Source organism: Myotis myotis, unplaced genomic scaffold, assembly GCF_014108235.1.
Source record: "Myotis myotis isolate mMyoMyo1 unplaced genomic scaffold, mMyoMyo1.p scaffold_m19_p_3, whole genome shotgun sequence".
NCBI lineage: Eukaryota > Metazoa > Chordata > Mammalia > Chiroptera > Vespertilionidae > Myotis > Myotis myotis.
Genome location: NW_023416335.1, coordinates 40,370,948 through 40,392,892, shown reverse-complemented (window position 1 = coordinate 40,392,892; position 21,945 = coordinate 40,370,948). Strand labels below are relative to the sequence as shown.

The 21,945-nt window shown below is 36.9% G+C and overlaps 1 protein-coding gene across 1 annotated transcript in view; it reads left to right on the top strand.

Moving 5' to 3' along the window:
- HS6ST3 (heparan sulfate 6-O-sulfotransferase 3) overlaps positions 1 to 21,945 on the top strand; it is a 706,262-nt gene that overhangs the window by 310,762 nt on the left and 373,555 nt on the right. The gene's annotated exons all lie outside the window — the stretch shown is intronic.

The following is a 21,945-nucleotide window of genomic DNA, read 5'->3' as shown; positions in this document are numbered from 1 at the left end:
GAATTAAACTTTCTTTTCAAGGGCAACTGGCCTTATCATGTCCACCTCTGGGCTTTGTCCATGTAACTCACTACACATTTGAACTCTGCTCTTCCTTGAGACAGGGAAACTCAGGTCCTCCATTGCTTCATTAGGGAGCTCTGCTTGCTCATCTCAACAACCGGAAATCCTCCTTGTGATTTGTTAGTGCTGAAACCTCACAGACACCCTCATACACACACTCAAACACACTCTCGCACTCATACTCTTGAATCCCTAAATAGACTTCACATTTCTTAAGTTTAGAGAAGAGTATCATGTACCAGTTTTTATCCACTACGGTATCTAGTGATGTACCTTGATAGGTATTAATTTGATGTTTGTTAACTGATTAATTAATTACTTGATTGGTGTGGATAAGGAAGTGGGTAATGGATATAATTAAAGGGGTGATAACGGGAACTTATTACAGTTGATGGGAAGTGGGAGTTGGTAATGGCTGTAATTAGAGACTTAATAACAGGAGCATATCAGGAAGGAGATGCTGTGGGAAGAGGAGGCCACAGTAGATAAGAGACCTGAGAAGAGGCATTAATACTGAAGGATGGAAGGAAAATCCCTCCAATAGTGCAGAGCTTTGTGGTTTTGGAATTGGGAGAGCAACATATTTCTCTGGCAAACTTGGGAGCAGGAAGATATGTTGTGGTTTGTACAATTCGTGTGCATGTGTGTGTAATTGTGTAAATTGTCCTTGCATTATACACCATCAATATCCGGGCGTTTTATTTTCCTCCTCTGAGTAACTGACCCCTTGGTTTTCAGTCCCACAGTGTTAATTTGCAAGATAATGAAGATAGTGTAAAGACAGTGTAAAGAGTTAAAAAAATATTTTATATATATAAAATTTTTTAGAGCACACCGATCTGGAATGAAAGTCTTTGAATATGAAACTTAGTGTCTCTAATTAAGAATATGTTGATTATTAAATGTCTAATTAGTTTAAGCAAATATAGGGAAGATGTCAAAATAATTACAATGGTTTGGAAACTGGGAGAGTGGACAAGAGGCTCATCCCCTCCTTTTACCAGCAACTTTAACAAAAGACTTTCCTTTTGTACCTTGTGTTCTTTTTCTTTCCCTAACTGAAAAGACCTATGTGTGTTAATATTAACCATCATTCTTTTTTTAACTCCAGCTTGTATGGGTCATGAAACTGTGTTCAACCCTCTAGCTCTCCTAATTAGATGTCAATGCAGACTTAATAAGCATTCTTTGTTTTCTCATCATCCAAGTCACCATTCAAAATGCCAGCTGTATCAGGCCTCCAACTCCCTTTGTTAGATGTCCCTTAGTAAATTGATAATTCTCCCAGAGCTATACACATCTGTCCTGCCTCTATAAGCTGAATATACTCAATGAATCTTGATAAAAATTATGTTTTCTCATTTTCATATAGCTTTTTTGTTGTTGAGTGTTTTAATTATCACAGACATATACTAGTACATTCATGAGTCAAAAATATTCTTTAATGACTTTTTTATTTTCCATGTAACCTTGTGTACTGTGTGTATTAAAAAGCTCATCAACCCAAACTCTCTGAACTACTTAAGACTTTTTAAAGTTAATATAAATATATATTTATTCTTACGCTTTTTAGAACATATGGATGGATGAACAAGTTATAAGACCTTGGATCAGTTATTTAGCCTCTCAGATTCTCATCTATGTAATGGGGATGATAGCATTTATCCTGTTAAGATTGTTAAATGGATTAAGTGAGATAATACATCTAAACTGCTTAGAACAGCTGGCATTTATGCAAACTATATACTTTTTAGTTATTATCATTTAGCAGGTTGAAATGGTCAGTGTTAATGTAACTGATCATTCTTAGGCCTGCATTTGTTTATAGAGACATACTTTACATACAATAAACGCACAATTTTAAGTGCACAATTGTATGCCATGACAATTGTGCACACTAATGTTGCATACACTCCAATTAAGATATAGAACATTTATATGACCCAGCAAGTTTCTTGTGTCCCTTTGAGGTCAATCTCCTGTCTCTCAGAGGAAAAAAATTCTTATTTCTATTACCAAAGATTAGTTTTGCCTGTTATATAACTCCAAAAAATAAAATCATAGAATATGTATTCTTTTGTGTCTTGCATCTTTTCTGCATCATATTTTTGACATTCTCATGTTGCTGCATGTGTCAGTAGTTCAATCCTTTTCATTGTTGAGGGACATTTCAGTATATATGGAACTCATTTATTCATTCTCCTATTGATGAACATTTGGGTTGTTTCTAGATTGGGAGCACTTATGAATGAAATTGCATTGCATATTTTTATATAGATCTTTTCATGGATGCATGTTTCCTTCTTTTTGGTAAGACCTAGGAGTGGAATCACCAGATATAATAGTCTAGGTGCATGTTAGCTTTTAAAGAAAGTAACTCTCCAAGATGGTTTTACCGTCTTTAGATTCAAATTAGCAATTTATGAGATTTCAAGTTTCTTCAAGTCCTCATTGACCTCAGTTTGCCATTTCAGCCATGCTAGTGGGAGTGAAGAGGATCTCATTATAGTTTTCATTTTCATTTACCTGTTGACTAGTGATGAGGAGCTTCTATTCATGTGCTTATTGGCCATTCATACACCTTCCTTTGTGAAGTGTGGATTCAAGAATTCTGCCAATTTTAAACTGGTTTGTTTTTATTATTGCTTATTCTTATGTGATTTGAATTAAATTATTTATATACATAAGAATACTTGTGTGTTTATTCCATTTGTCAAAGGAAGGAAATCACTGCCAAAGTGGTTTACTTATCCTCAAATAGACTCAGTAAAGTATCAATACCTTTGTTTCCGAGTTTCACACCAAAACCAGAGCCAAGGCAGGTGTTGCTACCATCTGAGAGTGATAATCATTTGCAGATGCTACATATGGTATCTCTAATAACTCAGATTCTACATTATGTAGCTCTCTACATTTTTACAGTTTTGTGACTTAATCATCTTCTTCCTACAGTTGTTTTAATTTGTCTCTTCAAGGAGAAAAAAAAAATCCCTGTGAGAATATAAGAATAATTAGGTTCCATGAATTGGATATTTGCAACAACTGTGTTTTTTTTAAGGTGGGGGGAGCAATTCTCTTTTCGGGGGAAGGAGGGCATAACCTTCTAAGTACACTACCATAGCTGTGAAATTTGAATGCTTTCATTAGCTTATATCAGGGTCATTACAGTAGCGACAGCTAAGGAATGTTAATACATACTTAGAAAATGTGTTTGTTAATGGCTCTCAGGCAAAGACTGTGACAGAGCTGCCCCTAATTCCATAAACATAAGGCATATTAATCCCTTTAGTTGACAGGTGCTTAAACGGGCAGATTGGATGAGTAATTGGGTTGTTCTCCTAATCCTTAGCTTTGAATATAAATGAGAAATATCTCGATGTTTTTATTTGTCTTCAGTAACGTCTTTAATTGATTTATTTTAAAATGAACTGTTTCTGTAGAATAGTGATTTCTTCCCACATCTGATGTTCATATGAGGGGTTACAATTATAACATTTCTAACCCTTTAACACTTTTTCCAAATTCCATATAAAGGACTGGTGAAGTCATACTCCAATTATTTCATTTTAAATAACATTATTTTGGGAGGAAAAAAAAAGTATTCCCTAGGAATAAGACGAATCCCTTTGGAAGCTGCTCGGTGCCTTATATATGCCCCCAGGATACAATTTAGTGTTATATACTGTGTGACCTAAAAAAAATTTAAGGTAGTTTCCAAAAGAGCCTTAATGTGCTCTCAGGAGGCATCACCTGGCCTGGAAAGACCCAGCTCAATATTCCTCTTTACTTGACAGTGAGAGAAATTAGTTAACATTTTAAAGAGTGGGCTGATATATTTCTGAACCTTTTGTTGCAGACTCTCATCTGTCAGTGTGATGAAGGATTGGGGCAAAAATTGGAATATGTGAGAGTTGTGGCATGAGAGGAATGGAAGACATTTTATAGAGTAATGTAGGGGAAAAAAAGTTTGGAAAGAAAAGTTGGGGAGTTCTTCATGCCAAATCGGGCCAATCAGCCAAGAAACTCATGAAAGGTCAGCACCTTAAAAAATAGCAAAAAGGCAGCCAACACCTCACACTAGAGACACAATGAATTAGAGGATGGTGGAGTGCTGGAGGGAATGAAGGTTGGGTAATAAAATGTGGTACTATATTCAGAGAGAGCCAAGGGAAGAAAGTATCTTGTTTATGTATTTTCCCCCCAGGTTTAGGGCCCTTTCTACATTTACTTCTATATACATTGGCATTTGTAATGTTAACAGATGTTAATGTTTTACTTTGGGGGAGGGTGAAGGATGTGAAGGTGCTGCTATATGTGGAAATATGTTGTTACCATGTTTGGTCATAGTTGATGGGAACTCCTAGAGGGAAGGATCCTTCCCTCTTCATTTTATTTTTTGCTTCAGGATCTGACACCATGCCTTGCTTCTAGACACACAAGGAACATCAGCTGATAGAATAAAATCTGATTCAGGAGCTTGCTAGCAGACTTGAGTACTTCTTAATAATGACAGATTTTTTGCAGACTACTCAAACCCCTTTTCTATAATCGTAAGTACATTTATAGGGGTGCTACATTTTCTACCTCCTTTGCTGGTATAAATGGCCTTTCTTAATACAAAAAGATCACCTATAACATTCTTTGGAATGACTGTTGCTAAATGGCCTGACAGTACTGAGAGGGACAACTTTGGAAGAACAGTAGGACTTCAGAGGATTATTCACATTTTCTTGCAAGTGCCTTTAGGGTGGCCTTTAGTTACTTTATTAAGAGATTCAAATTCATAAACTATCAGGGCTAAGTTTACTTTTCCAGCAAATAAGGGAACCTTTGAACTTTGAAAACTTAGGACAATAGAAAATACAATTTTTAAGTTTGTTGAATAAGACTGGAAACATTCCCCCCTCCCTCCCAGTTCAGGTTTTATCTGTGTGATTAATTTAGTTTCCTCGAAATTTGTAATCCTTTTATGCTAGGTTCCACAACCATTTAAGGAGCTGAAATACCAAGGACGTTAGACTATTGTGTTGATTTTGGATTAGAGCAGTTAATTACAATTTCAACTTTTTTCTAATCAGTTTTGTATTTTTATTCATACAATCTGGCATTACACATAGGAAATTATGACCTCTTTATTTTTTTTTTAAATATATTTTACTGATTTCCCAGAGAGAAGAAGAGAGAGGGATAGAGAGTCAGAAACATCGATGAGAGAGAAACATCGATCAGCTGCCTCCTGCAACCCCCCCCCCAGTAGGGATGTGCCCGCAACCAAGGTACATGCCCTTGACCGGAATCGAACCCGGGACCCTTCAGTCCGCAGGCCGACGCTCTATCCACTGAGCCAAACCGGTTCGGCAAGAAATTATGACCTCTTTAATATGAAAAAAGAAAACATTCAACTTTGAAGAATATAAGACCTTGTACCATAATTCTTAGGCTCAGTGATACTGATTGTTTTCTTCTCAAATACTAGCGAGTACAGCCAATACCTATTCCTGCACATTTTACATAGCTTCATGGAATTATAATAGCTTGTTTTTATGTCTGTGGAAATACCAGTGCTATCCATTAGCTGTAAACCGGAACACTAAAGTGCTGTGTGAATCTATTCTGCATTGGAACTTTGAAATTAACAGAATGTTTTAGCTATCATTTGCATTTCACAACCATGGAACTGTTCAGTGTAGACAATCTAACAGTAAGATAGGAACCGGATCTATATTTATTCTCAATTTTCTTCAGAATGGCTTTTTTTTTTTTTTAAGAAATACAAGTGTTCTTTTCAGGACAAAGAATTACAAAATATAAAAGAGCAACACTGACACTTTATTTAAGCATGGCATGTCTTTGTGCCTTTGAGAGTGGGGACAATGCAGATCTTTGAGGTTGGTAAAGGTGCACATCAGGTATTTAGAATCTTCAGTTGTCAGACTTACTCTTAAATAGGTTTTTGATTTGGGTTGTACAGGAAATCTCTTGTGGTTCTCTTTTCATATTGACTCATTAGGTCAACATTAGTTAAACATGTTCGGTAAGCCAGATACATATATAACTATACATTTGAAATATAGTTTTCTTATTTTTAATGGAAACAGCATCCTAATAATTTCTCTCCATTTCAGTATCGAGACATTTGTATTAACAGTCTACAGTGTAGTGAGTTACAAAAAGTTACATTATTCATAGCATTTGACATTAAATACAGATAATGCTGAAATAAATATATTTGTTAATATTGAAACTTAATGTGATAATTTGCTAATATTGACACTTAAAATATTCTTTGTGAAATTTGAATTGTAAAAGAAGTGACTTATTTATAAAGTTTCTATCAATTTTATCTGATGAAGGATAAACCATAATTTTCTCTTCAATGATAAATTCTGACATATGTCTATAGGCAGTATAGCATAATAGTTAAGATGTGAAGCTTTGTCCTGGATAAATTCGGATTATATTTTTGCTCAGTTATTCACTACCTTTTAAAACTTAAGCCAGTTGTTTAAGCTTTGTTATTGTTACTATTTTTTAACTGATGAAATTTTAGGAACTCAATAAATGTTTATCTTTCACATACCATATTTGGCACACTGTCTTGCATGTACTCAAAATTATTGAATGAATAAGTCATTGCTTTGGGGTTTTGAAAACAAAATTGATTCTGAAACACCTAGCTGGATAGGTTGTACTCAATTTGGTAATCTATTGAATATATCCCTGAATAAAGTTTTAATGAATTAAATCAATAAGTAAGATTTTTGATGACCTGTGAAATCAAGAAACTGTGCTAGTTGCTGTGGGACATGTAAAGCAAAATAAGAAATTGTCCTTGCCCATAAGGAAGTTACATTACAATTACAGAGCCCGGGGGAATAAGACCTGAAAAATTTAAGAATAATATTGAATTAAGTAACAGGTGAAATGCTAAAAGAAAATTACAAAAATTCTAATAAGTGACATAGTTAAAAATTTTAGGAGTTAAATAAAATTTTAAGCCTCAGGATTCAGGAAAGATTTAGTAACAACTCAAAACTTCAATATTGATAGTATTTGGGACTTTTAGCATTGTTTTCAATACTGATGATGGTAAATATGTTCTATTCTCCCCCCAGTATTCATATTTCAATGTAGATAGTGTATAAGTAAAGTACAATATTTATGCTTCGCTACATGAAGACCAACATGGTATAGTTAAATATATAAAAATGAATGAAAAATATTTTCCAGCCAGGAGCACATTGCACAAATACACACAGAGCTAAAATATGAGATGCAGTATGATAAGTTTATTCAACTATCATATCCTAAATCAGGAAAGAAACTGAGCATCATTTGTATATTACTCACTATTGAATAGGTAGTGGTTTGCTAGGGATACAAATGTGAAAAAGTTGTAGCTCTGACCTTCAGGATAGAGCCTAAAAGGGGTGGGAGTTGAGTAACAGGCCTACAAATACAGTATCGAGACAAAAATGCCCTAATAGAATTTTTTGCAAATGCTCTGGGAAGCCAGAGGAATATGTCTCTTGAGCAACTATAAGAGAGAAATAAAGAGGAACAAAAGAGGAGTATGAATAAACAACAATGACCTCTAATGGGGAAATCATGGAAGACTTCCTGAAGGAGAGGTATTTGAGTTGAATTTTGAAATGGGGTTATCTCAATGAATTCCCAAATGGGAGATATTTGTTTATATCTAACATACATAGGGTCAGATTTATATAGGGAATATGGGACAGAATACTCCATAGTTACATTCAGCCTCTAGCACTATGTCTGATCATAGTGGCTGTTAATAAGTATTTGGTTGAATAAATAAATTTACATTGTGCATAATAGAAGCAAGCTGGGGTTAGAAAAATGCTGAGTAGTGCTCCTATTTCTTATTTATCTGTGTTTTCCCTATAGTGCCTAATTCAGTGTTTTACACATTGTAGGTACTCCCGTATTTGTTAAATTTATGACTTTTGGGTGGAGATTGTTGGTAGTTAGGCTTATGTGGTAAGTAAATATGTCAGAGTTTTCCCATGGCTGATGTGTCAGAGCATATGCTAAATTTGAGAATGTGTTTGTCATTGTGTTACTAGCAAAGATGAAATATAGATCAATAAAACAAACAATAAATAGGAACTTCTATTTATCCAGTGCTTCTCATTTCCCGTGTGCTGTGATAAGAATTTCATATGAATCATCTCTAATCTTTAAAATGATCTGCAAGTAGATCTAGCTCTGTTTGCAGACAATGGAATTCAACATCAAGAAATAAACTGACTTATTCAAGGACACAAAATCACTAAGACCTGAAAACGAATTCAGAAACAGAAAACTCCTAAAAGGTTATATTACACACAAAAAAATAGTCTATTATAATATGGTCTTCAAAACAAGTGCAAAAATAAAGGTGTAATTAATAAGTAGAAAATGAGGTTAATTTTAGTGGTGAATAAGTTTCCTTTCTACCTCAAATAATTTTTTAAAGTAAATGCCAAATGAATAATAGAATTAAATGTAAAAAAGAAAAAAAAGGAATTATAAAAGCACCATAAGGCTAATATTTTCTTCATAAAAAGGAAAAGGCATTCTGTGTAAAAAAGCAGTGAGAGGAACAATGAAAATAATGATGGATTTGTTTACATAAATATTTTACTAGTAGCTTCTACAAATCAAAAGAATAAAAAGATCCCATGCACAAAGTTGAAAAACAAACGGCAAATTGTAAAAATACAAAACATCCATCAGTAGATTAAATCCATGATATTGTAATATAATATAAGATATAATGTAAAAAAACAAATTTCACAATTAAAAATGGGCAGAAGAAATTAACAAGTAATTTTCTAAAAAATGCAAGTTAATAAGCATGTAAAAACATGTACAACCACCCTAGTTGGTTTGGCTCTGTGGATAGAATGTTGACCTGCGGACTGAAGAGTCCCAGGTTCGTTTCAGGTCTAGGGCATGTACCTTGCTTGCGGGCACATACCAAGTTGGGAGTGTGCAGGAGGTAGCTGATCAATGTTTCTCTCTCATCGATGTTTCTAACTCTCTATCCCTCTCCTTACTCTATGTAAAAAATCAATTAAAAAAAAAACATGTACAACCTTCCTGATATTAAAGAAAATACAAAATACAAAATTAAATAAATAAAACAAATTAAAGCCACAGTGAGATACCTCATATTACATAAATATCAAATTGATACTGATTTAAAAAAACAACAATCTTTGCCCTGGAGATAAATTATGGAAAAAGCACTCTAATATGTTGTTGGGTTATTTGTTGCAGTGTTATCTCCAATTGTGTTAAATTATACTTTGTTAATTATAATGTTTGTTAGCCAAATTATTCCAGTTTTATCCATCGGAATGTTAGTTAGCCACATTTAGATATAATACTTAATGACACAAGAAGTGCCTCCTAACATTCTGTTCAATAAATAAACATACATATAAAATAATATTACCTTGTTAAAATAGCAATAAAGATAAATAGAAAGTTTAGGAACAGATACATTTAAATGCTAATCATTGTGATAAAAGTTTACTTATATTATGAAGGTCATATTCCCCAAATTCCCTATAATTAAGAAAGATAGGAAAATAAAAACTATATATATTTTTAAAAAGTAATGAGAAGTACTTTGCTACACAATTTAAAATTATAAGTGAACCTTGGCACTCAGTTAAGAATGAGGATATTGAATTTCCAGATGAAAATTCTTCAACCTCACGATCAAAGAACACACAAACCATCATTGGTGGGGGGAAAACAAAACAAAACATGCAACTAAGTGAAGAGCAGCTAGAGTTCAAGGGTAAAACTGAGATGCATGTAGTAAATTATTCTAGAAGAAAAAAAAGGTTTTTAGAAAGATCTACATGTTGAAGGTATTAACTAGTTTCAAAATTTAATGAAACTAGGCAAAATATTTTATGTGGGGAATAGACCACAGATTCCCCCTGACATTCAGTGAAGTGCGGAGCTGCTTCTCTAGTGCTGCCTGCCAAGGAGGGAGCAGGTTTTTGTGAGAGGAATGCTTCTATGTCAGACACAGGAGTCAAAGAGTTGTCATGTGCCGGGGTCCAACCCCAGCAGGTCCAGGGGTCCCCAAAGGTGTGGACGGAGTCGGCGAAGAAGGAATGACACAGAGACAGCGTTCAGTTGATCAGCAGCCTAGCCAGGATCTCTAGCCAGGATCTCCAGCCAAGTTCTGGTCTGGATCTCCAGCGAAGTTCTGCTTCGGATCTCCAGCCAGGTTCTGTGTCCATGTTGTCTTGCTAGGTTCTCCAGCCAGGTTCTGTAGCCATGTTCTCTCGCTAGGTTCTCCAGCCAGGTTCAGTCACCAGGTTCTAGTCAGGTTCTCTTGCCAATTTCTGTAGTCAGGTTCAGTCCAAGATCTTTTGCCATGTTCTCTCCAGCGAAGTTCTTCTGTCTCTAGAGAACGTTCTGTGTAGGTTCTGTGCCTAGGTTCCGTCTCTCTTGGTTCCGTATTCTAAGTTCTGTCTTCTTACAACTGTATTTATACCAGTTTATTCCAATCCTATCAATCTCTATTACAAAGGTTAGGGCGTTTCTTATCTCCATTCCAGGAAGTAAAGATTATGTAGCTTAAGCATGATTGTTCGTAGTTAAAGTGATTAATTACCCACCTGGCACTTAGTTAAGAGGTTTTATTCCCTCCCTGACTTCAGGGGAAAATCCCTACCTGGGGAAACAACCTTTCTCAGAGACCTTGGTTAAAACACATAGTGCCAAGAAGGTGAGCAAACATATTAAGAACAGTATGCCATATATGCCAGGTCCCTTGAAACAGCAAGCATGGACCGGCTCCCGGCAGTCATGGAAAATATACTTGGACTTAAATGGGCTGAAATGGGGGAAAGAACAGCCTAAGCAGAGGAAAGACATTTGCAAATGCTCAGATAGAGAAACGATATAGCAAATTCTGGGAGTGCAAGCATTTTGGTGGGCCTGCAGCCAAAAGAAAATGTGGGGAAATAGCAGGAGATGAGTAAAAACTAAGTGAACAAGGTCCAATTCCTGTATTGAATCGAGATTTCATCTTGCAAGATATGAGAACCAATTAAGGTTGTATAGAACAGGAGTGACACACTAAGATTTATGTTGCAGAAAGGCCGCTCCAATACCAACCTGGAAGATGAATTGGTCGGAAATCTGATTAGAGGCAGGACAGTTAGATATTGCAGGAATTCAAGTGAGAAATAAAGATGAGGACAAAGAAAGTGACAATAGGAGGAACAGAAGATGAATTTGAAATGTTAAAAAGTGATAGAAACAATAATACTAGATGAAAAATAAATAAGGGAGGAGTGATTGATAGGCAAGATTAAGATGACCTGAAGTTTCAGGGTTAGGTCACAGGGGATTGGTGGTGCTTTTTGTGCAGAAAGGAAATGTAGGAGGAGAAACAGATTAGGAAACAGAGAAAGGTGGTGCTTGTGGTGTAGAAATGAGATATTTCTAAGAAGAGAGTCCCTAGAAATGGACTGAAATGTCTTTGGGGTCCAGGAAAGCAATCTAGATTGGAGATAAAAATTCCAAGTCAAGGATGGGAATGAGAGCATATCCTAGGGAGAGTTTTTGTAAAGAAAAGTGGCCCTAGCCATTTTGGCCTAGTGGATAAAGCATTGGCCTGTGAACGGAAGGATCCTGGGTTTGATTCTGATCAAGGGCACATGCCCAAATTGTGGGCTCGATCCTTAGTAAGGGGTGTGCAGGAGACAGCAAATCAATAATTCTCTCTCATCATTGATGTTTCTATCTCTTTCCCTCTCCCTTCCTCTCTGAAATCAATAAAAAAGTAAAAAAAAAAAAAGAAAAGAAAAGTGGGTGGCTGATGTAATTGTGAAAAACATCAACAGTGAATAAGATGGATTAAAAAGATTCTTGAATAGAAAGAAATGGTCAAGTGCAATATGCAGAGAGCTGAGAGGCAATTTAATAGAATCTATTATATAAGTCATAAATAAGAGAATTTCCACAATAAGACAGTGTCAAAGCCACAAAGAAAATGAGTGAGAGAAGTATTGGCTGGTTTCAAATGGATCTCCTTCATTCAGTACTTTGTAGGGCATTCAATAAAACATCTCCAGGTCAGTCAGTTTTTATGGGAAATAAATTTCATTAAAACTTACAAATTTCCATTTTGGAATATGTCTCTGTATATGTAATATATATGTACATATAAATGTTCTAGTAAATATAAGCCTTAGGAATAATATTTAACCAATATTTATTAAATAAACAATTGAATAGAGAAAGTAGAAAGAATGAAATATAGAGAGAACTCTCATGTGGTTTTCTCCCCACTCTTCCCCAAATCACTCTCTCCCACTGTTACTTTCTATCTTCTCCTCAGAATGATAATGTGCTACCTTTGTTTTAGGCCTAGACAACATGTCCATTAATGTGCATATTATATGATTCTTCTCTTATTTGAAAGGCCTTTTTGAAGTGATGCTTTCTGTGTTTTACTCTCATTATCAGCTGACATTGTTTTTAATTGAAAAATGAGATTTGAGCTTAGAGTCAATATTGTTTTATCTCTTTATGAATATTATTCATTGATTAGTCAAAGTGTTTCTTAAATTTATGAATCACCATACTTCAAACACTTCTGAAAATAATCTGGATATAAAGTGAAGGGGTATACATAATGTAACACTTAATTGTTAAAGCACCTAATTTTATTTTTAGAATGGGCAGAAAATAAGCTAGTACCACTGGGGCATGCAGGTTAGACTTAGTAAATGTGGTCAGAGAAGAAATTTGGGGTGAAAGATATAGAAAGCCAATGTATTATTTTATGCAATATCACTTAAAAATTTTCAAACTATCCATTGTCTTGAAAAATATTAAGCTTGCGAATTGATAGAGGATATTATAGCAACATTATTTTTAGGAGAAATCTTTACTAAAATTAAATAATTTTAACAGCATCTAGGTATTTGCTACGTTTGGTTTTGTGTTCCTTCTCAAATCCTTCTTGAATTTGCTTATAAAGGTTAAAGTTGTGCAAATCCTAATATATATAAAAACCCAGTGTCCGTAACGACCAACCGAAGGCTAGACCGAACACCAGAAGTCAATCCTGCAGTCAGTGCTGGGTTGCCGTGGCGACCCAGCACTGACTGCCGCTGGTGCAGGCGCAGGGACCCAGCACTGACTGCGGAGGGGGCTGCAGATCACGCCGGAGAGAGGCCAGGAGAGAGGCAGGGTCTGATCCGCAGCCTCTGTGGCAGCTGTTAATCAGCCGTTGCCTCTCTCTTTCTCTCCTGGCCTCCGCTGGGGCTGCTGATCAGCCCCGCTTTTCTGATCAGGCCCTGGAGATAGGCCTAGAGATGTTGATTGGCATAGAAACCGACCAATCAGAACCAAATTGGCTGGCAGGGGAGGGCAGTTGGGGGCGATCAGGCCAGCAGGGGAGGGCAGTTAGGGGTGATCAGGCAGGCAGAGGCAGTTGGGGGCGAGGTCAGGCTGGCAGGGGAGGGCAATTAGGGATGATCAGGCAGGCAGGCAGAGGCATTTAGGAGCAATCAGGCAGGCAGGCAGGTGATCGGTTAGGAGCCAGCGGTCCCAGAGGTATCAGGCCTAAACCGGCAGTTAGACATCCCCCAAAGGGTCCCTGATTAGAGAGGGTGCAGGCTGGGCTGAGGAAACCCCTGCTCCATGCACGAATTTTGTGCATCAGGCCACTAGTAATATAATATTTGGTGGATATGAAAGGCTTGAATATGCATTATGTGATAATTGCTGTGAGTTTGTTTGGGGTCTAAAACAATCTCCTAAGATTTTCAAACATCATTAGTCTAGAAACTTACCACCTAGTTATGCCTCATATAGTTGTCCTGTGAATGCTTTTGATTATTGTGTTTTCTAGCATTTTACTTACCAAAATCCCTAGTAGAATTCCTTTCTTCCTATAGCTAGTTTTTGAGGAGATGAAAAGTAAACCATTAGAGCTTAGGTTTCAATTATGAATAAATATCATATTTGCAATTATGTTAAACACAGCAATATGGTGTTACATAAATGATACTGAGCTATAGCCAAATTTCTTTCAGAAGATGGCAAAGTCAAAACTTTCAATGTCTCTTTAAACCTGTATGGTAAGTTTTTAAAATTTTTTTACAGTTCTAAAATTCTTGACTACAGGCCTGTTTAATCATACCTTTAAGAAATATTTTAATAATGCATTTAATAATATTTTAAATGCATTATATTTTAATAATGCATTTTGTGAGATAAATTAACAAATGAAATAATAAGTGGGATTTATTCCAGGGATGCAAGGATAGTTCAATATTGGCAAATTAATCAGTGTGATACACAACAATAACAGAACAACCAAAGGATAAAAATCACATGATCATTTCAATAGATGCAAAAAAAGAAATTGACAAAATTCAGCATCTATTTATGATAACTCTGAACAAAGTGAGGATAGAGGAAACATGCCTGAATATAATAAAGGCCATCCTATATAATAAAAGCCTAATATGCAAATCAACTGAACTGTGGAATGAGCAGTCACTATGATGCACACTGACCACCAGAGGGCAGATGCTTAATGCAGGAGCTGGCCCCAGCCCACAGGCCCCAGGCCAGCCAAGGTGGGTGCCAGCAGCCCCCCACCTGTCACCCCCATCCCCCCATCACCACACCGGTCACTCTGTAGATCGGCCCTGATCACATGCCAGGCCTAAGGACCCTACCCTTGCACGAATTTCATGCACCAGGACTCTAGTATATGATAAACATCATACTCAATGGTTGAAAGCTGAAAACTTTTTCTCTAAGATTAGAAACAAGGAAGGATGCTCACTCTCACCACTTTTATTCTATACTAGAAGCCCGGTGCGCAAAAATTTGTACACTCTGGGGGGGGGGGGTGTCCCTCAGCCCAGCCTGTGCCCTCTCACAGTCTGGGACCCCTCGGGGGATGACCACCTGCTGGCTTAGGTTTGCTCCCCGGGGGATTGGGCCTAAGCTGGCAATCAGACATCCCTTTGGCAGCCCGGCAGCCCTCGGGGGATGTCCACTTGCCAGCGGGGAGCAAACCTAAGCTGCAGTCAGACATCCTTAGCACTGCTGAGGAGGCAGGAGAGGCTCCCACCACCACTGCTGTACTGGCAGCTATCAGCCTAGCTTGTGGCTGAACAAAGCTCCCCCATGTGGGAGCGCACTGACCACCAGAGGGCAGCTCATGCATTGAGCGTCTGCCCCCTGGTGGTCAGTGTGTGTCATAGTGACCAGTCATTCCCAGTCTTTCTGCTGTTAGGGTCATTTTGCATATTACCCTTTTACTATATAGGATAGAGGCCTGGTGCACGGGTGGGGGCCGGCTGGTTTTCCCTGAAGGGTGTCCTGGATCAGGGTGGGTGTCCTGCTTGGGTGCTTGGCCAGCCTGGGTGAGGGGCTGATGGCTGTTTGCAGCTGGTCATATCCCCTTCAGGGTGGGGGTCCCCACTGGGATGCCTGGCCAGCCTGGATGAGGGGCTGTTGCTGTTTTCAGGCTGGCCACACCCCCTTTAGGGTGGGGGTCCCCACTGGGGTGCCTGGCCAGTCTGGGTGAGGGGCTGAGGGCTGTTTTCAGGCTGGCTAGCGACTGAAGCTCCCAGCCTCTCCTTTTTTTCCTCGTTTTTTTAAATTCTGGGATTTATTTACCTTCTATAATTGAAACTTTGTTGCCATCACTGGAGCTGAGAGCCGGCTCCTACTCACTCCAGCTCTGAGGCCATGGCCTGCTGAAAGCAGGTATCTGGGGTTTGTTTAGCTTCTATAATTGAAACTTTGTTGCTTTCGGAGCTCAGAGCTGGGCCGTGGCAGGCATGGAACCTTGGCTTCCTCCATCACTGGAGCAAGCAAGCCTCCTGCTCGCTTCAGTGGCGTGGCTGCCGGGCGCCATCTTGGTTGGGTTAATTTGCATATCACACTGATTAGCCAATGGGAGGTGTAGCAAAGGTATGGTCAATTACCATGTTTGTCTATTATTAGACAGGATAGTATTGGAAGTCCTAACCACAACAACCAGACACAAAAAAGGAATAAAATGCATCTAAATTAGAATGGAAGAAGTACAACTGTCATTATTTGTAGGTGATAGGATACTATATAGAGAAAACCCTAATGAGTCTACCAAAACACTGTTAGAACTAATAAATGAATTTGGTAAAGCTGCAGGAAACAAAATCAGTATGCAAATTAATAATTGTGCTTATATACTCTAATAATTAATTATCAGAAAAAGAAATTAAGAAAACGATACCACTTATCATTGCATCTAAAAGGGTAGAATTCCTAAAAGTAAATTTAACCAAGGTGGTGAAAGATCTGTACTCAGAAAATGTAAGACATTGAAGAGGACACAAATAAATGGATGGATATACTGTGCTCATGGATTGGAGCAATTAATATTGTCAAGATGCCTATACTACTCAAAGCAATGTACAAATTCAGTGTAATCTCTATTAAAATTCCAATCATATTTTTATAGAATCTTACCAGTAATTTTAAAATTTACATGGTACCACAAAAGACCCCAAATAACCAAAGCAATCCTGATAAAGAAAAACAAAGTTGGAAGTATAATGCTCCCTAATTTCAAACTATACTATAAAGCTATAATAACCAGAACAGTATGCTACTGGCAGAAAAATAGACACACCGGTCAGTGAAAAAGAATAAAGAGTCCATAAATAAATTCATGCTTATATAGTCCATTAATCTACCACAAAGGAGGCAATAATAGACAATGGGGGGAAAACAGTTTCTTTAATAAGTGCTGCTAGGAAAACTGGACAGACACATAAAAAAAAAAAAAATGGGACCACTCTCTTACACGTTACAAAAAAAAAGAAAAAAAGATCAAAAGCAGATTAAAGACTTAAATGTAAGACCTGAAACCATAAAACTCATAGGAGAAAACATAAGCAGTAAACTCTTTGACATTGGTCCTTAGCAGTGTCTTTTTGGATATGTCTCCTCAGGCAAGGGCAACAAAATAAAAAATAAATGAAACTACATCATATTAAAATATTTTTGCACAGAGAAGGAAACCATCAATAAAACAAAAAAGGGAACATACTGAATGGGAGAAAATATTTGAAAATGATATATCCAATAACTAGTTACTATCTAAAATATATAATAAACTCATACAGCTCAACATAAAAAAAAATCAGATTAAAAACTGGGCAAATGACCTAAATAGACATTTCTTCATATAAGAAATACAGATGGCAAAGCGATATGTGAAAAGATGCTCAATATTACTAATCATCAGGAAAATGCAAATCAAAACCACAATGAGATATCACAGTACACTGGTCAGAATGCCTATTATCAAAAAACAAAGAATACAAAGAATAAGTGTTGGTGAGCATATAGAGAAAAGGGAACCAACATGCACTGTTGGTGGGAGTGTAAATTGGTGTAGCCACTATGGATAACAATATCTAGGGTCCTCAAAAAATTAAAAATAGAACTACTGTATGATTCAGCAGTTCCTCTTTGGGTATTTATCTTACAAAAGCAATAATTGGAAAAGATATATATTCATTGAAGCAATATTTACTATAGCCAAAACATGAAAGCAGTTTAGGTGTCACCATTGATAGATGAATGGATAAAGAAAATGTGATATACTATATACATATACAGTGGAATATTACTTAGAGGCATAAAAAATGAAATCTTGCCATTTGTGATGATGTGGATGGACTAGTGGTATTATGCTAAGTGAAATAGTCATACATAGAAAGATAAATATCATATGATTTCACGTGTATGTGGAATTTTAAAAACAAAATGAACAAGCAACATAAAATATAAACAGACTCATAGATACAGAGAACAAACTTAGGGTTGCCAGAGTGGAGGAGGTTAGGAAGATGGGTGAGAAGAATGAAGGGATCAAGAGCTATAAACTCCCAGTTATAAAAACAATAAGTCACAGGGATGTAAAATACAGCATAGGAAGATAGTCAGTAATAGCATAATAACTTTGTATGGTGACAGATCGGTACTAGACTTACCGTGGTGATCATTTTGTAAGATATATAAGTGTTGAATCACTATGTTGAACACCTGAAACTAATATAATATTGTATGTCAACTGTACTTTAATAAAAACAAAATAAAATTTTTACACAGATCACTCCTGCAGAGGGAAAGTATATTTCATTGTGGTTTACTAAGTGTTAAATAAAAATAATTACAAAATTATTTTTACTCAGATTGATCCTTAGCTGATTAGGTTAATAGAATTTTAGACTTTGAAGGGATCTTAACGTCATTTAATCTGATCTTATATTTTGTGTATGCAAAATACAAGGTCCAAAGATGTATGTTTACTTAAACCCAAATTTTATCTAGTCTTGGGATTTCAACAATTCAGATTCCTTGATGCATGTTCTAGTACTCTTTCTCCACATAGTGCTTCTCCTTGCTGAATAAATATGGGCTGGTTTTCATTTTACACAAGAGCGACTCTTAGGTGTTTAAAAAATGGTGTATTTTACAAGAAGTGATGGAGCCTTTCTTAGAATGCTATGATATTTGAGTGAGACATTAAACTCTTCGTCCCTTTAAAAACAAAACAAAAGCAGAAACATTTTTCGAGTCAACATATTTTCTGTGTGTTTTTTTAAAACTTAGCCTCTATAGTTATAATAATTAATACTCAAAAATGTAGATTTAAAAACAGGATATTTTACACATTACTGAAAAAATTCTGGCTAGGATATTGCTGTCTTACAATAATGGTTCTTTAGGGAATGGGATGACCTGCTCAACCATTTTGAATCTTCTCACAGTGTATCATTAATCAGAATATTACAGTTCCTGAGGGAAGTTGCCTGGGAACATGATATTCAGTACAGATGGGGTGGGAGCCCATGAGCGGGGAGGGAGGTAGAGTCATCTTACTCTTTTCCCAGGAAATCTCAGGAATCCACAGTGAGGCCCCAAGTCCTGTTGATGAAAAGGACACATTATAATACAAACCTTGAAGCCTCTCCTAGCCCAGGGATGCACTTCCACTCTCCTCTTGCTAAGCAATTTTATCGCCATTGCAATGAAAGGAAAAATAAAGCGCTCTGCTTTTGTTTGGAATGAAGGGCACACCATTTCCAAACTCTGTCTTTGCTGAATCTGCCTAATGAAGCAGCTTAGGCACCACGTGACTGGAATAGCTGGAGTTGGGGGAAATAAGACCAGCTTGCAGAGCTGTCGAGATGTGCATATTGGCACAGAAGACCCTTGATTGGCTTTAGAAAATAATGGTTGATGTTCTCTGTGGATCTTGCAAGAGAATCTTACTGGAGAAAAAAAAAAGATGTTTCATTTATGCCACTTCCTTCTGTTACTGGCAGCCCTGCAAATGATCTGGAACAGGTGGGCATACCAATAAGCAAAGAATGTGCTTCACAGCCTGTCATACTCCACTTATCTTATTTTGATGAAGACATATAAAGGGAAGATCTTGTGTTAGGAATCTATACAGTGATAACAAAATAAAAGGTACAATTTCTCTCTGGTAAGTTAGTTGACTATTAAAATTGAGAATAATTTTCTTGCAATTTCACAGTACAGTTTTTCGTCAATGGCAGCCATCATTTGGGGCAGAAAAGGGAGAAGCAGTCTATCAAAAACAGATAAAGGAAAGCCACGCCACAGCCTGCTGTTTCTGTTATTTTGGATGATCGAGCTTGTGCGCAAATGAAATCATGACAGATTCATTTATATGAAATGGCCATTGCTGATCTCCTTGCCAGAAACTAGATTGCTTTTTTATTTAGGAGATTTGCAGAGCAGTCCTTAGCTTTTTTAGTTAGTGGCAAAATGGCACCTGGCCAAATTGCCTCTTCTCATCCAGTTGGTGTTGCCAATACCTTGGGATGCGTGCATTAAAATATATTTGCAGTCAATTGAAAAATTATTTTTTCCCTTTAAATTTTTTAACCATTTGCATAGTTGGATGGGGGAATACCTTATTTAGCCCTATATGAAGATTAATAGCTGGGATGATATGAATATTGCACTTGATAAGTATCAGGTTATGAATTTAAAAAGCAATAAAAATATCTTATGGATGATTTTTTTTCATTTATGATACTGATCATTTCAAGTGAAGTGCTTACAGTATTTTTATTGCTGGTTATGCAGGCCAAATTGATAGAGAACTAAACTGAATACATTGACTGATTGGAGAACATAAAGGAATTAGGTAGGGACAAAGAAAAGTAAATTAGCCAAGTGTTTTGGAGGGATAGCTCATTCACTAATTTCCACTCTTAAGAGGGCCTACCTTGCTTGCTCTTCGCCAGAAGCATGGGGTAACTTTTCAGCTGCCAGCACACATTCAAAAATGCTTAGCCAGGGGACAGGAATTATAAGTGTATCTGTTTTGAAGTTTTATTTTGCACTTTTCTTCTGCTCCCTTTTCTTACAGGTACCAACTGCTGGTGTGTTTAGTGGACCAATAAATTTATTCATTTATCGAGTGTTCACTATGTGTGAGGTACCTGTGTTAGAAGCTGGAGGTTCAGAGTAAAATAAGCAAAGATTCCTGCTCCACTGAGCTCACATTCTCCTGCAACACTCTTCTTCCTTGCCCTATTTCAGAGCCAGTGGAGGAAGAGAGAGAGAGGAATCAAACAGTGAAGATAAACACATTAAGTGTTACCACTGATGAAGCTGATTTGAGACTGTGGCTTTTGATTTAGCAGCCCCAAAGAGCTCGCTGATGAATATTTTACTCCTTTACTAGACTTCAAGGCCCATGAGAGCTGGAGCCATATTTGTTTTGTTGACGTTCATTTATTCAGGGCCCAGCAAAGTGAAAAAAATGTAACATAATGTAACATAGCATATGTATAACAATATAAATATATACATATATGTATTTATATAGTCATTTTCACATATATTCAAATTTGTGTATACACAACACACACACACACACACACGTATATGTAGAAAGAACAAGAGAGAATCTATTCTTGTTGTTTGTGATAGCTGTGTTCTATAAAGTTGCTGCGAACACTGAATTGGTGAGTACTAATTGCTCCTAGGGGAAATGCAGGTTTAGATTCCTGCAAGCCTCTGGTCACAGCATGTTCATCAATTGATCAATACACAGCGTGGTTTTATGTTTGTTTTGGTTTAAAGACACCTTATTTAATATCTATTGTTGATTCATTGACACTGACCTCACACAAAACACTATAACTCATGCCTGCAAGGAAATTTATCTAACACATATTTTCTCTGGGAGGCGCAGCACAGCCTTCTTGTGCTTAGGGGAACCAGACAGCACTTCAGCTCTACACTTGGGGGCCATTGTCAGCAAAATTACCAACAAAGAGCACAAAAATTTTAAAAAGACACGGCACTAAATAGAGCACTAAAAAGACACTTGTTTGCTGTATGAGAGTTGAAAGAAGAAAGCAGAGTGCTGCCTTGTTCAACCTCAGCCTGGGACAAGCCTGTTGGGTTTGCCACTCTGAGCATGTGGTGTGAATGATTGCAAAAGCATCATGGGTATTGATTTTGGCATTACAAATAAATTTTAGGGAGTGGTTGATTTTGCACATACAGACTCTGCAAATAATGAGAATTGATAGATAGATAGATAGATAGATAGATAGATAGATAGATAGGTAGATAGATAGATAGATGTTAAATTGGGTCTTCTGTCTTCACCAGTGAGTTCTGAGCTGTGGAATTAGCTCTGGATGAGTTGTAATCCCAAATTGGGAATGCAGTCTTGGGTTTAGAGCAGGGAGAAAAGATAAACCCTCTCCCGCTGCGTGCTGGGCTCAGCAGTCCAAACCTGCTCTCTCTGCCTATATCCCA